This window comes from Cebus imitator, unplaced genomic scaffold, assembly GCF_001604975.1.
Source record: "Cebus imitator isolate Cc_AM_T3 unplaced genomic scaffold, Cebus_imitator-1.0 Scaffold304, whole genome shotgun sequence".
Lineage (NCBI taxonomy): Eukaryota > Metazoa > Chordata > Mammalia > Primates > Cebidae > Cebus > Cebus imitator.
The window spans coordinates 2,272,988-2,288,373 of record NW_016107619.1 but is presented as its reverse complement, the minus strand read 5'-3'; the positions used below and the strand labels follow the sequence as shown (position 1 = coordinate 2,288,373).

At 43.1% G+C, this 15,386-nt stretch overlaps 1 protein-coding gene across 3 annotated transcripts in view; it reads right to left on the bottom strand.

Moving 5' to 3' along the window:
* Positions 1 to 15,131, bottom strand: part of CUL1 (cullin 1) — a 100,222-nt gene extending 85,091 nt beyond the window's left edge. Inside the window, exon 1 of one of the 3 annotated variants that reach the window (XM_017502891.2) lies at positions 15,036 to 15,131. The gene's annotated coding sequence lies outside the window, so the exon portion shown is untranslated. Of the gene's footprint in view, positions 1 to 13,656; positions 14,082 to 14,763; positions 14,893 to 15,035 lie in introns of those variants that run through there. The other 2 variants (XM_017502889.2, XM_017502890.2) reach the window with 2 other exon arrangements.
* Positions 15,132 to 15,386: the final 255 nt, after the last annotated feature.

Genomic DNA, 15,386 nt, shown 5'->3' with positions numbered 1-15,386 from the left:
AGAAACATCTTAGGAATTCGAAAACAATTTTTGTTCTCTTAGAGTTGATACTTCAATAAGTAATAGAGGAGGGTCCTTTTAAATTCTAAAAAGTCCACACACAATCACTAAATGCCTTAAATATTGTTCAATTCACAAATGAATCTTAGTCAACATCTATATTCTTCCTATTTTACTACATGACTTCCAAGTAGGATGCCACAAGCGTCACTGGCATAAACTGCTCCAGAAAACCTGAAAACTTACAGAAAACCATGATCACATTATATTTATCAGGTGTTATAAAGACTGCCCAGTTTGTCCAAATAAACTAGTTTTAACTGCTAAGGACTGAATTCCAGTTCAGTTTTACCACAATGCTTTTATTCAGTTACCTACATTGAATCCTAATTACTCAATGGTCTAGATTGGTACTTTGATGTATTTTGTTTCCAGTATTTTCATTCACTTTAAGAAAAAAATGGTACTACATTTTATCATAATCATCTACATCACACATGCATTTCAAACTGAGGGCTGCAATTCACTATTGTGTAGACCATGAAACTAACTTAGTAAAAGGGAAGGGAACTTTTTAAAAATTGAAATAGAAAGAAAGCTCATAGAATGTAACACGGTAAGTATTACTCAGTGCATTTTTTTTTTCCAGTTATGTCTGTGTGGGTTCCGGGTTATCCCACAAAAAACATTTTACTAAAGAAACAATTCAACAGGCACTGACTGGCAGTACACAGTGACAAATTTCAAACAGCTAATATAGAAATGTATGTGACTGTCTCTCGAACTTCACAGTTCTGGCTCCACAAGTCACTGGCAGTGTGAGCTTGGTCAGATTCCTTAACGTCTGTGCCTATATTTCATCATTTGTACTAGGGATAATATTGTATCTGTTGTATAAAGTGGCTGTGGGGAATAAGTGAGTCGTGAAAATAAAATGCTTAGCAGAGTCCTGAAACACGGTAGGCATTTGCCACTTACTATTCATGTTAATACTACTACAAAGGGTTTCTAATATCCATGAAATTCCTAAGATAGTCCTTAAATGTTAAACCAGTCATGCTTATTTTTAAAGTCAAAATGATGTACATTAACATTGTCTAAAAATTCCACAATACTTTTGATAACTGACGACACAGAGGTGGTGCTTCTCCAAAATTACCACCAAAATGTATCTTTCAGCAGAGGGTGGAGGATTTCTTTGTATTGGGACAGACCTGGGGATCCAGCCTAAGCTGTGACAGAGTTCAAATTTTCCTTGAAATATCACTCTCTCAAAATTCACATGACTCTTTCACTGTAACATGAAATACATAACAATACTTTAAAACACCAGCTTGACAGGGCTTCCTAGCTCTCTTTCTAGTGAATGAATGGGCTGCTGTTGTATGAAATCTACTGACTTTGGAAATGCCGCTACTGAAGAGCTTTCACTGCACATCAACATCCAAGAAATTTCTCTTCTGTCTTGACACTATGGTATTTTCAGAAGCCAGCCCAACACAAATACAAAGATAGAATGAGCAAGCCATTCTGCCCTCCTTTTAGGGGGCCCGTGCTCCAGGCCACCGAGCACGGAAGGCCAGATGTGTACCTCCTGGAGGGTCTTTCCCTCTTCCAGTGAGCCGTGCACACGAGGACCACTTCCGTAAAGGATGCCCTTAGTCAACCACAAATGCTATTAACTCCCAGTCAAATGAAAAATCTCAACTCACAGTTCCCACAATCCTATTCAACTAATTTCCAAATTTTCCTCATGTGGTGAATGGTGTGCCCTGCCGTTGAGTGTGAGGCCTTGAATACTATCTGCTCAACAAGCAGATTTTGGAAGCTAGTGTTATCACTAAGTGAACATGAATCTTTTCGCCAATAAGAACACCCCTTTTCATTATTTTTTTTTCAACTAAGATAATTTAACCCTGAGTCAAAAATTCTGATCAGCAACTTTCCCTGGCTAAGCAAACCTTCAAATACACTTCCCATTTCACTACAAACTGGCTCAAAAGGAGAAAGGGTGCTACCATGCTGTTTATTTGATTTAGGGCTTTTACATTTTGTGTTTAAAGACAACCACTTTATCCACCCTCCTAAAGGAACTGGGCACAGTTAAGTGATATCTCTTTCAGGTAAGATGCTCCTGACACACGTCCCCAGTGGTCCCTGAGCCACTCAAGGCTCACAGTGATCGATGTCACCCACTGTACCTGTGATTCCATCTGTCTGCCAGACTTGCACCCGTTCTCTGCATATATGTTCAATGCTGCATTTGCTAAAAAGCAGCTTGTTGAAAACGTCCTTACTAGCTATTACAACATCAAGTACTAAGAACTCTTTAGTATTTTCCAAAATTATAAACACTGGGAAGAGGGTATGGGGAGAAACATATATGCAGAGAAGTGTATATTTAAACCCGGGCTTTAAATCAGTCAAGAATAATTGGGAAAAACGGTTTCTCAATCATTTGAGTATGTCTTCTGAGCTCATAGAAATCTGTCACTCGATAACCTTCAATAAGAGACAAGGTTCTTTTGGGGAGGGGACTTTTTAAATTTTGCTTCCTATTCTGTCTCAAAACAGTCTGGCCATAATAAAGGAGAAAATGTGGGCTGGACATGATGGCTCATGCCTGTAATCTAAGTACTTTGGGAAGGCAAGGAGGGCGGATCACCCGAGGTCAGGAGTTTGAGACCAGCCTGACCAACATGGTGAAATCCTGTCTCTACTAAAAATACAAAAAAAAAAAAAAAAAAAAAAATAGCCAGGCTGGTGGCAGGTGCCTGTAATCCCAACTACTGGAGAGGCTGAAGCAGGAGAATTGCTTGAAAACCAACCAGGAGGTGGAGGCTGCAGTGAGCTGAGACTGCGCCATTGCACTCTAGCCTGAGCGACAACAGTGAAACCCCATCCAAAAAAAAAAAAAAAAAGCAGTAAAATCTGTAGCATCAGCTTTGCTTATTATTCTGAAACAGTGGTAAGCCTCTAGACATTTGCATTCGCTTGTAGTTTTTATAGAAATGCCCCTAGTCAAGATGTGCCTTTCTGTGTAGTTACAAAAGTTTCTAGTCAGTTTCCCTCATGGACTGTACAATTTGTATTTATTTGTTACCCTTAGAGTGGTGGGTTTTGGGGGTTATTGTTAAAGGGCAGAGACACAAAAGCATCAGCAATAATTTAAACCTACATTTTACTTATTTTTGACACAGGCTTTCACTCTGTCACCCAGGCTGGAATGAAATGTGCTACTGCGGCTCACTGCAACATCCCACTCTCGGGGCTCGGCAATCCTCCCACCGCAGCCTCCCAAGTGGCTGGGACCACCGATGGGAGCCATCACACCCAGCTAATATTAATTTTTTGTAGAGATGGGGTTTTGCTATGTTACCCAGGCTAGTCTCAAATGCATAAGCTCAAGCAATCCAGCCACGCTGGCCTCCAAAGTGCTGGGATTACAGGTGTGAGCAACCGCACCTGGCAAAACCCAGACCTTAAATAAGTATAAAGAATATCCTGCATGTCAAGATTGCTACTGATTTACTGATTTCTGTCACAACCCTAGCTGTATAAACTTAAAAAGCTTGCTTGAGAAAATACACAAGTTAATGAGGTAAATTATCTGAGATAAAATATGGACAGACTACTGTTGAGACCTTCCACACTAAACTTAGGCTGTCCATATTTTTTATCTCAGATAATTTACCTCATTAACCTGTGTATTTTCTCAAGCAAGCTTTTTAAGCTTACACTTCAAGTAGCTTATTTTGAAAGCCATAAATCCATGTTCCCAGTTGAAAATACAGTTAATATTTTTAAAAAGGTAAAGAACTAACACTAACATTACAAAATCCAGATTTTCCCCAGTTTTATCATCAAGAACTATAACACTTTAAAGGACGTGACGCTCACAAACTTGATTCAGTTTCCTGAAATAAAATGTACACATCAAAAAAGCAAATAAATCAACTTCTGAAAAATATAAATACAATGGAATAAAGAGATGCACATTTTAGGACTTTTTTTTTGGCGGAATCACACACACAGAACACAGAGTTTGTATGCACATATACCCAAGTTAGCCTATACTCAACTGTCAGTAAAGCAAATCCCCCTCTGTATTTTTGGTGGGACAGTACTCTTTTTAATGTGAAACTGTAGTTTCACTCACTTTCACCAAGAGAGGCATCAGAATGCTTTTTAGAATCACTTTTCCTACAACTATTAAGGGAATCACTATCCTAGTTACATACATACACACTCACCTATATGTTTACCATAAAAAGCAATGTGGACACTCATCTTCCACAATATCTATACCTTCGAAACAAAACTTTAGTGTAATATATGGTTTGCTGGTTATCATCAGTGAATTCTTTAATCAGTTTTCCATAAACTAGCCTTATCAATAGAAAAATTTCAACATTTATAATTGATTATGGTAAAACCTCAAAGTTAACAGAACTTCCACAAATTGGTTGCTTTGTTGAAATTTTGCTAAACGCTGTCACTAGAACTTATATTCCAAGTTTGAAGAGCTAAGAGACATATACCCAGAACCAACATCCAGCTACTTTCAAGTGCGAAATGCAGCAGAGCCAGTTTTTTAAAAAAGCCTGTTAGCATTATACATATAGCTAGACCTTGAGGATTTTTTGAAAGCTTATGAAGATGAGATAGGAAGGCTGTGGTGAAGCGTTGACAAAGACGAGGAGCCGAGTCCCCTCTACCAAATGCTGGCGGCCCAATACCTGCCCTGGAGAGCCTCTGTAGTCAAGGAAGCCGGGCAAGTCCTGAACAAAGCAGCAATCAGCAGCGCACTGGATCCCCAGGTGTGAGGGCAGAATGACGCTGGTGACTGCAGGGCCAAAGAGGAAGGTATAAACACACAGCATGTGTTTATGGGGGAGTAACTAGTAAGATTTGGTAGATCGCTGAATATGGACAAACAAAAAAAGTAAAGTCAGACACACAAATATTTTACTTGTCTCTGAGATATATATATATATATATATATATATATATATATATATTTTTCAAGATATATATATATATATATATATATATATATATATATATATATATATTTTTTTTTTTTTTTTTTTGAGACGGAGTTTCACATTTGTTACCCAGGCTGGAGTGCAATGGCGCGATCTCGGCTCACCGCAACCTCCGCCTCCTGGGCTCAGGCAATTCTCCTGCCTCAGCCTCCTGAGTAGCTGGGATTACAGGCACGCGCCGCCATGCCCAGCTAATGTTTTTGAATTTTTAGTAGAGACGGGGTTTCACCATGTTGACCAGGATGGTCTCGATCTCTTGACCTCGTGATCCACCCGCCTCGGCCTCCCAAAGTGCTGGGATTACAGGCTTGAGCCACCGCGCCCGGCCTTTTTGTCTCTGATATAATGCTAGAAATAGAGACGCCGGATATGGTCTAAGGAGCAAAAAAAAAAGATCAGGATGGGGCAAGCCAAGTTGTAAGTAGGGGCAAGTTAGTCAAATGGAAAAGCCCTGAAGGCTATCAGCAGGACTGGAAGGCACTCAGCTGAAGTTGCTGAGAGTCGCTTAGCCTGAATAAAACCGAGAATCCCCAAAGCAAAAGAGACGAGAAGATCAAGTTAAAGCTATCTCCTGAATGCTCATGAAGAGTTAGAAAAGATAAGATTTGCTAGAACAGCAAATATTTTGCACGGAAGCCTAACTTCAAGAGGTGGCCCAAGAAAAAAGAAGGGTAACCTGGTCCACAAGTCTTGGAAGTGGGTAACGCGGCCTCTCGTCAGAAGGGGCCAAACACTCTGGAGAACAGACCTGGTGATGTTTCCCAAATTAATCTAGCGCAAGACCATCATGAGAACAGCGTTCACCCTCTGGAAATCATGAATTTAAAATGCAAGAGAACCAATCTGATAAATCAAGTAAAAATCTAAGAGAGCCTTCAAGAGGAGAAGTATTGAGATGCTTTTAAAACCAGAAAGTTTTAGATTTTTAAGGAAAAAATGTGAAACAGCTTTGTGGTTAAACCATTATTGTACAGGTTTAAGAAGCATTCTCCGTGGACACAGATAAGGGAACAACACCCACTGGGGCCTGTCGGGGAAGGTATGGGGGATAGCATCAGTCAAAAGAGCTAATGCATGCCAGGCTTAATACCTGGGTGATGAGTTGATGGGTGCAGCAAACCATCGTGGCACACATTTACCTTTGCAACAAACCTGCATATGTAACCCTGGAACTTAAATAATAAAATACTGTTCTCAACATATGACACCACCAATAAGATGTAAATGACACAGGCTTTGATTTTGTTGTCTCCCATATGCCTTAATTTTTTTTTGAGACAGTTTCCACCTGTTGCCCAGGCTGGAGTGTAGTGGTGCAATCTCGGCTCAATGTAACCTCCACCTCCCGGGTTCAAGCAATTCTCCTGCCTCAGGCTCCTGAGTAGCTGGGATTACAGGTGTACGCCACCATGCCCAGCTAATTGTTTGTATTTTGAGTACAGACAGGGTTTCACAATGTTAGCTAGGATGGTCCCGATCTCCTGACCTCGTGATCCACCCACCTAAGCCTCCCAAAGTGCTGGGATTACAGGCGTGAGCCACCTCGCCCAGCCTGCCTTAAAAATTTTTTAATGTAATTCCTCTAATAGTATTTAGGATTTAAACAAGGACTAGAATGAAGCAAAAATTATTCCTACACACTAAACTTATAACCACACTCAACAGGAAGCTGGCCTCTATGGCATGTCTCACATTGTACTACAAAGAACCACAGGTATTTCCAGGTGCTCGTCAGTGCTCTACCAAAGAGAAAAAAACGAACACATCCATTCACTCTGTATCAAATCTCTACTGCAAGGCACCTTATTTTCCACATTCTATGATTTTAAAATCAGTATGTGTTCTACAAAACATGTTCTTTAATATGGTAGGAGAGTTTTCTTCTTTTAAAGGTAATACATATGAATGTATGTATATATGCATATATCTCCCCATAGGAACAGTAAAGCACATTAAGATTGTAAAGGCCCTTCAATATGCCACCTGGCATCTCCTAAGTTTATTCACAGAGCTTCCCTCCCATTCCCATACCTTACATGTCACAGAACACAGATAGGCAAATATTGGTCTAAATAAATAAAAATCCTGAAAATGTGGTAACAAGTAGAGTGGTAAAGCAGAGCTCCATTATAAAAATAACAGTGACCAAAACAAACAAAACCTTCATAATGTCATAAGTGAGCACACATACAATGTTTCACCTGTAAAGCCCCTGCTAAACTGCTGACATTAAACACACATACACACACACATACACACACACCCATCCCTGCATAGGGCAAAGTCCCGTATACACAGAACATGTAACAAAGGCATCACTGAAGAGCCAATTCCAGTATGTGTCCTCAGCATTCCTAACCCTTCTTCCCTCTGTGTGTTTTGGGTCCCTTTTTGGTAGGACCTACTCTACACAGGTGCCCAAGCAGCCTTTCATCAACAAATCAAATAGGAGACACTCTAATTTCAGTAGTCTTTACTTGATGATTGACGTAATACATTCTTATGCTGTGTGTCAAAGTCCACCCTCAACCAGGACTGCATTAGACAGCCTTCTGTCCCATGTGAGGCATCTGCAAGCAGCAGAAAGCTGAGGGCAAGCAGCGATGGAGTCACAGAGCATGCTTGGCAAAGTCTTTGGCTCACACCAAGCACTGAACACAAGTTAAGTATTCCTTATCTGAAATGCTTGGGTCCAGAAGTCTTGAATTTTGGATTGTCTCATCTTTTGGAAGATTTGAGGTACTTTGGGGATGGGATCCAAATCTAAAAGGGGAATTCAGATGTTTTGTATACACCTTAGACACATAGCCTGAAGGTAATTTTACTTTCCCCTTGGGGATGTTGAATAAACTGCTGAGCACTCTCCCAAGTTGACTGTGGCCCATCACATGAGGTCAGGGTGAAATGTTTCACATGTCACCTCATGTTGGTAACTCAGAAAGTTCTAGATTTTGGAGGATTTAGGATTTTCAAATTAGCGATGCTCAACCTGGACTAGGAGTTATTATTGCATGTAAAATAAAATGGCAAGTAAACCTTTTAAACGTTTAAGATGGTAGACTAAGTCAGAAGAATCAGTCTGGAATTTTCCTTCACCATCCCCCACACTAAAGTCTCCAAGTTCCTAAAGATAAGCTTGGAGTTTGGGGAGGGGGAAATGACTATTTCCCATGTCTATTCCCTGAATTCCACTTGAGATCAAAGAGTCGGTTTATCGACATCATCTAGAATTGCAAACCTTTCCTTCCAGTCTCACCAAAGCCTCCTTCCTTCCCTGAGAAAAGGTCTGAGCTCTCTGCCTCCTCCCCTCCACCCCCCTTTTGACTTTTGGATGTTTATCAGGCATATGTAACTATTTTAGTTAGTATTTAATTAATTTTGACATAGTAAAGACACCCCCAGAACCCCCTACAGCATTTGTATTATTTAGTGTACATTTCTTAAATAATTGATAGTCGCTTTTGTGAATTTTCCAAGCTACAGTACCCACTGGACCAAAATATTTTTTCTGATTTTTAGCAGATTCTTATTCTTAAGCATAATGACATTAACTTTAAACATTAATTGAAAATGCATCTACTATCATTAGGAGTTGTGAGCTAAGCAAAAAAGGATAGAAGGTTCACACTAATACTAAGAAAAAGAAACTTCCACATTAAAGACAATTCATTAGTGCCTAATGTAGTGTTATAATAAACAATCAAAACATAAATCAGTTTCATGAGATTAGGACAGTTTTGTGGAGGGCATTAAATGAGGGGACTAAAGTATTTGAAGGAATAAGATATGGGGAAATAAACAAAAGTCAGATATTTAACCCTGTGCACCAACACACAGCAAATACGAAGTGCTTTTAGCATTAAAATAAGCAGAAACGTCTTCCTTGCAAGAAGCTACTCTGCTTCTACTGTTTTGAGATTTCTTGATTTTATTATAAATTAATCCACTGAATTATAAATACATGTGCGCTGTAGAAAGTTGAAGGAAAAAATTTTTAAAAAACTAAAAATAACCCACTGCTCAGAGAAATTAAAAATAATTCCACTGCTCAAGAGATAATCAAGTGTTAACATTTTGGTTTTCATCTTTTTAAAAAATACATATACTTACACACCAAACAAAATTTTAGATATTACTTACATATGCTGTTTTATAAAGTTATATTTTTTTTATCATTAATACTGACTGTTCATTAAATACAGTATTATGAAAGTTGAAAGACTGATCTAAATGCTGAAATAGGGCCAGGTGCGGTGGCTCGTGCCTTAATCCCAGCACTTTGGGAGGCCGAGGCAGGTGGATTAAGTCAGGAGTTCAAGACCAGTCTGGCCAAGATGGTGAAACCCTGTTTCTACTTAAGATACAAAAATTAGCCGGGTGTGGTGGCTTGTGCCTGTAGTCCCAGCTACTTGAGACGCTGAGGCAGTGAGCTGCTTGAACCCAGGAGGGGGAGATTTCAGTCAGCCAAGATAGCGCCACTGTACTCAAGCCTGGGTGACAGAGGAGGATTCTGTCTCAAAATAATAATAAATAAATGCTAAAATAATCATCCTTAATAACAGCAAAAAAACCAGAAAACAAATGCTTGTTAAGAGGCTATTAAATAAAAGCATACCCTGGACAGAATATTAATCTGTTAGTCACCTTTTTTTGTATTTTCTTAGACTAAATTCTTAGAAATGGAATGGCAATTGCAAAGTATACATATTTTATAAGCTTTTGTTACATATTTTGTTCTTTAAAATTCATATTAAATTACACTTTCTAGTAAGGTATGAGTGAGCTCATTTCTCCATACCCTCACCATACGTAGCTTATTTTGTAATCTATGCCAATTTAAACAAACAGTATCTCACTGATTTGCATTTCGAGTACTGCTAGTGAAGTTCAAAGTTTTTTCATGTTTCCTGCTCCTCTCTTTATAAATTACCAGTTTGCCCATTTTTTTCCACGGGGGTTGGGGGGGTCCTCTTTGGTTGTTGCTGTTCACATGCCCTCTTTTTACAGTAAGGAAAGTAAATTTGCTTGTAAGTTACAATATTTTTCTGTTTGCCATTCACCTTTTAATTCTGTTTATGGAATTTTAACACAGAGAAGTTGTATTATTCTAAGGTACTCAAATCTTTTCCTTTACGGTTCCTATATCTAGGTCTTCTCCATCTTGAGATTGCCATGCTGCTGTTTTTTGGCTTTTTTTTCTTGAAAAAATATTTTAAAAGCACCCAAGTTTACCCCCTAAAATGACAGTCATTTTTACTACTTTAAATATCTTCATTAGTACATACACACTTTATACATATTTTAAATGGCTGCACCCATTTCATACAGTTTCCTTTCCAAAATATTTTCTGACACAGGCCTTTAAAAAAAAATTGCAGCTTGTTAGATTTGAACTGTCTTGAATGGTTTTACAAATTTTTGCAAGGCCAATGAGTCATAACATCACACCCAATTTAACAATAGCCCCAAAGTTCCAGAACTGTTCATGTCTATGTTATCAGTGCCCGATTACTCTCCCACAATGTTACTAAAAGACCAGGAAGAATAAGCTCATTCTTAGTAGCAGATCACAGTTCCGCATAATGAATTCTGCCATAATGATCAGATATCAGTCTTTAAAGCTTTTCATTTTAGTCTCTTCTAGTCTTCTTCCACCTTTTATAAACCAGTCAAACAGTCAGGGAACATTTGGTTAAAAGCCTGAGCTCTGGAGTTAGCCAGGCTTCACCACCTTCCTAGCCCTGACCTTCACCGCTCAAAGTCTCAGCTCCTTCACCTGTATTCTGTAAAGTGGGTTAAACCATAGTGACTACACTTCAGAGGGCACTGTAAGGATTTCCAGTGGAAAGATGTACGTGAACGTTGACGCATGCAGTACGCTAGTCATTGGGGACAGATGCTATCACAGCCTCCCTGTCCCAAAGGAGGTCAGTTTGGTGGGAGAAACCACCAAATACAATCAAAAGGTTAAATATTGTGATAGTGACACAGGCAGGACACCACGGGAACCCAGGGAAGGCTCCTAACCCAGACCGAGACATCAGGGCCAGCTTTCCAGAGATGGTGATGTGTGAGCCGTCAGTGAAAGAAAAGGCAAAGAGTCACATCTTGAATGGAACTGCAACAGCACCGAAGCATGCAGTGAACACTAGGAAGGGCAGAACAGTGCTTACTTGGTCCAAGTTTCCCAAGGGAAAAAATATACATCAATCTTAGGCTTCACAACCCTGCTTTTCAAACATGAATAGAATACTTGATGTTCTTTGAGACCGTTTTTCCCAAAATGCTGTTCATGTTAAAAGCCGTGGCATTCCCATGAAATCCACATACTTTGAGGGCCTAAGGAAATCAACAGTGTCAATTTAAAAACCATCTCATTTCACAAATGAGGAAATACAGGCCCTGGCAAAGGTAAGCTTGAACTAGACTCCATGTCTTCTCTCCCAATCAAGACGCTCTATACCTAAGCAAAAATAAATGACTACATCTCTCTCTCCATCACAGAATTTTTAGAAGTGAAATACCTCCATGCATGAATAAAAAACTTAAGTCATTAAATGTTATAATCCTGTTTATAGTGTGCTTACTCAATGTTCATTTTATAAACAGGAAACTTCCTATAAAGAGGAAATTATGTCCTCAGTAGTAAACATAAGGCTTTCATCCAGATTGGATCTATTTTTCATTTAATGTTCATTTCTCATTTGCAAAACAAACTGGCTGATAAACTACCCGATATTTTTAAAAAGCAAGGCAAACTTAGAATTGGCCCTTCAAATGGTTAACTCTTTTCTCCAGACATACCTAAAAGACAAGTTCAAAATGAAGCTGACAGTCCCCCAAAGACATTTTATTCCAGAATGACTCAAGGTCATGGCTCTGGGACCTACAAAGGGCTGAAACAGCAAAAACAAAACAAAACAAAACGCCTTCATAAGTTCTTATGGTTCTAATGTTTTTAATTTGAAGAATGGCAAGTAACAACTCCTCAATTTAAAGTACATTCGTTTTAATTTGCCATGCTGAAAGACAGACACAATGCCTCTGGGTATACTAGGAATGACATTCTGATGAAAGGGCCTCAGTGGCCCAGGGATGGTTCCTCCCGCAGCAACTTCCTATCCCACTCCAGCAGAACCAAGGGGCTGGCCTCATCTTTCCGACAAGGAGAAGCCTCAACTACCAAGCTGCTTCATTTCAAAGGCAAGGCTGGATACTTAACCTGGGGGAAAAACCTGATCGTGTTTGTGTTTCCAAAAAAAGTATTAAAAAAAAAAAAAAATCCACACCTTAAAACTAGTTTTAAGGGGAAAGAAAGCTAAAGTTTCACAACTTGTTCTCTCTTGGCACTGTCCTGGACTTCACAGGTAAAGAAAACCTGGGCATTTTTCTGTTGGGGCCCTATACTAGATACTGGGGTGCTGTGGGGAGGTGGGAAGTGGAAAAATGGGAAGGGAGAGTGGAAAAGGAGGGATGAGAGAATCAGTTTTACTTAAGTGTATAATAAAGCTTGCATTCTTAACCGGCGTAAGTGCAACGACTGTGTTTTCTGTAGCCAACAATCAGGGCATGTTTTCAAACACTAAGAATTATTCCAGAAAACTCACTCACTCAAAAATAAGCAATTGAGGCACCACCATAACCAAGTTCTGTTACTCTGGAGACGCAAGAATAAACAAGGAATATCCCCTGCCTTGGAGGAATTCAGAGTCAGAAATGTATGGGAAATAAGGCCGTATTGTAGTTCATTACAGCTAGAAGATAACATTCAGTAAGTGGCAAGAGTCTAATGAACTGTAATATCTAAGGAAACCATGCAGAATCAGCTCAGGCATGCGTGTCTGTCTTCTGATGTGGTACACACATTGGGAGGGGGGGTGGGGCTGCCTGTAAAGACCTGAGCATGTGGCTCTCAGGGAGGGAAGCTTTTACAAATTGGTGAAAAACCCTAGCATATCTAAAGTTGGTTTGCTGTTTGACAAAACAGTTTTTAAAAGATGAAGCCAATGAGGAAAGAAGTGTAACATATTTAGAAAGCAATTCAGCCATCCCTCTCAGGCTTAAGGAACACTCTCCTGAAACCTCCAAAAATGGGCATAATAGAGTTAAAGCGAGCCAGTCCTGTGTTTGCATGCTTTGGAATTTGAAAAGCAATGCAACTATTTCGACTCACCATGGAAAACAACAAATAGAACCTTGAAGTAAAACATTTTCTAATACCCAAAAACCTCCTTTAAACAAAGAAAAATCTCATCCCCAAATATTGTTTTCAAACAAAATGGTTTTACATTTTAAATATCATTACATATTTTACTACATAATACACTCTCCAGGATTTCAAAAAACTGGGTACATTTTCGGGTGCACCATGAAATGAAGTGTTAAAACTGCACACACTTCTGCGAGGCGTTAGGTCCTAGAAGCTCATGGCTTGAAGTAAAAAAGGAATCTAGTTTCTCTTCTGCCGCTTCGTTAAGATTATTCCAAAAAGTGTGATCGTTTACTCCACTCAGAACTTTTGACGATTTTAATGCTACTACAGGAAAGAGCAATCGCACTGAGCAAATAAATATTTAAGTAGACTGCAATTCAGTATTTGCGCACTTACCACTAACGCCTACTACGAACCAGAAGCAACCAAGAGTGACCCAGTCGGAAAAGAGAATCCTCTTTTTGGCAAAGCCAGCCAGGCAGAAAACCTTAACTTTGGGGATTCATTTCAAGCAGGGTCTACAAGCATTCCTCTCTTTCTTGATTATCTTACGTCTGCGCTACACAATATTACACGGGTGGCAGAAACAGGGGTCTTTCAGATCTTGGGGCAAAAATCGCACGAACCCCGAGCCTGGGGACCCCAAGTCCCCGCAGCCTGCGGGCGCCCGGTTACCTCCAGGGTCATGGCGCGCGCTCCCGTTGGGGCCGGGGGCGCGCCGAGGCCGCGGCGCAGGGCCCGGCCCGCCTCGCCTCGCGAGCGCTAGGCGGGCGCCGGGGGGCTCCGTCCGGTTTTGCCGCCGGGCTCGCATCCCTGAGCGCCTGCCCCGGCCCGCTCCCCGAGGACAACTGGGCAAAAGGACGACTGTTACCCAATAATAGCGTCCTGCACGGTCGCAACAATGCCGGCGGGGAACCAGAGAGCCGCGGGCAGGGAACCGGAAAGCGAGAAAGCCCGGCTTGGCGGCTGCTCGTGCGCGCGAGCCCAGGGCTCACAGGAGGGCACGCGTCGGCCGGAAAGCGGCGCCGAGGAGAAGCGTGGTCGTGAGGGCGCGAAGGGGCAAGGGCACGGGTCCCGGTGTCCCGCGGAGGTCGCCTCGCCAGGCGAGGCGCGAACGCCCGAGCCGCCCGGGGCCACACGCCGGCCCAGCCTCCGCGGACCCAGCCCGGTCGCGACGGGGAAACGGGCCGGCGCCACCAGGCCGCCGCTCTGGGCGCGGTGAATCGGGCTTTTTCCCAGTGCGTAGTCCAGGCCTGGCCGCCACGGCCCGTCCGGGGTGACTCAGGGCCCAGCCCCGCTCGCTCCCCTGCTGCCCCCGGCGTCCTCCGCCCACGAGCCCCCGGGCCCGGCCGCCATTCTGCCCGGCCGCGTTTCGGTGGCTCAGGCCTCGCCCAGCGCCTGGGCTCGGCGGCCGCGGCCCGAGTCACTGCGACACCGCGGCTCGGGACCGGGCCTGCGCCGCCGCCGCCACCTTCTTTCGGCCCCGCGGCCGCCGACACTCACCCGCATCTCCGTGGTGCCCAAAAGGCTCCCGCGACGCCTCCGCCTGGTCGCTGGGCCTGGGCCCCGGCGAAAGCCCCGTCCCGCCAAGGTCTGGCTGCGTCCCTCAGCCACCGGGGCTGCCCCGCCTGGAGCTGCGTGCGACACGGAGCCCGCCTCCTCCTCCTCCCCTGCCCGCCCGGCCCTCCTCCTCCCGCCGCCGCCGCCGCCGCCTGCACCACGCAACCTCCGCCCTCTCGCCTTCCCTCCGCGGCTCCCCGCCCTCCCGGCCTCACCGGCTCCGGCGATCGCGGGGGAGAACTGTTGGGGGAGGGCCGGAACGCACCGCCATCGGCGTCCGGGGCGGGGGAGCTGGGAAACCGTCGTCGCCATCGCCCCGCCAGCCCGCGACGCGGGAGGGGCCCGCAAAGCTCCCGCCCGCCCGCCGCCCCGGGGGAGCCCCTTCTGCGGCCGAGGCCCCCGCTCGCGTGGGGCGCTTCTACCTGCGAGCCCGCGGCCCCTGCCCCCCGACACCCGAGTCATCCCGGAACCGGCGCGCCGGATCCTCCGCCAGGTTTTACAGCCTCCCTCGCCTTGGGGCCGCCGCGGAGGACCCGTTCCCGCCACTTCGGACCTCGCCAGCGGGA